Source organism: Mus caroli, chromosome 8 (assembly GCF_900094665.2).
Source record: "Mus caroli chromosome 8, CAROLI_EIJ_v1.1, whole genome shotgun sequence".
Taxonomy (NCBI): domain Eukaryota; kingdom Metazoa; phylum Chordata; class Mammalia; order Rodentia; family Muridae; genus Mus; species Mus caroli.
In genome coordinates this window covers 75144840-75145385 of record NC_034577.1, presented here as the reverse complement: position 1 = coordinate 75145385, position 546 = coordinate 75144840, and positions in this window count along the sequence as shown.

Genomic DNA, 546 nt, shown 5'->3' with positions numbered 1-546 from the left:
GGGAAACGGCCTCCAGCCACCGAGGCTCACTGTCCTTGTCTGCTCCACCTCAGGCCCAGAACACAGAACTGTGTCACTGGCCTTAGATGAGCCAGGAGCCCATATAAGGCCTTTCCACTTTACCTTCCTTCTGTGCATGTCCTGTAACAGTGAGAGAGGCGAAGGCAGATTTTGTGGGTGGAGTTCCTGATACTTGACAGCCTTGCCAACAGACTAAGACAAGAGCTAGATAACTAATATCTGGTTTCCAACTGATGATCAGATTATATCCAGATAATATCAGCTGAAAACCGAAGATAGAAATTGAAAGTGGGTTTTATCTTCTCGTTTGTTTGAGGCAGTGTCTGATGCCCCGACTATCCTCAAACCTCATACAAAACCAAGGATGGCTGTGGACTTCCTGTTCTCCTGCCTCCGAGTGCTGGGATGGAAATGGTTTTGTTTTGTTTTGTTTTTTGTTTTTCGAGACAGGGTTTCTCTGTATAGCCCTGGCTGTCCTGGAACTCACTCTGTAGACCAGGCTGGCCTCGAACTCAGAAATCCGCC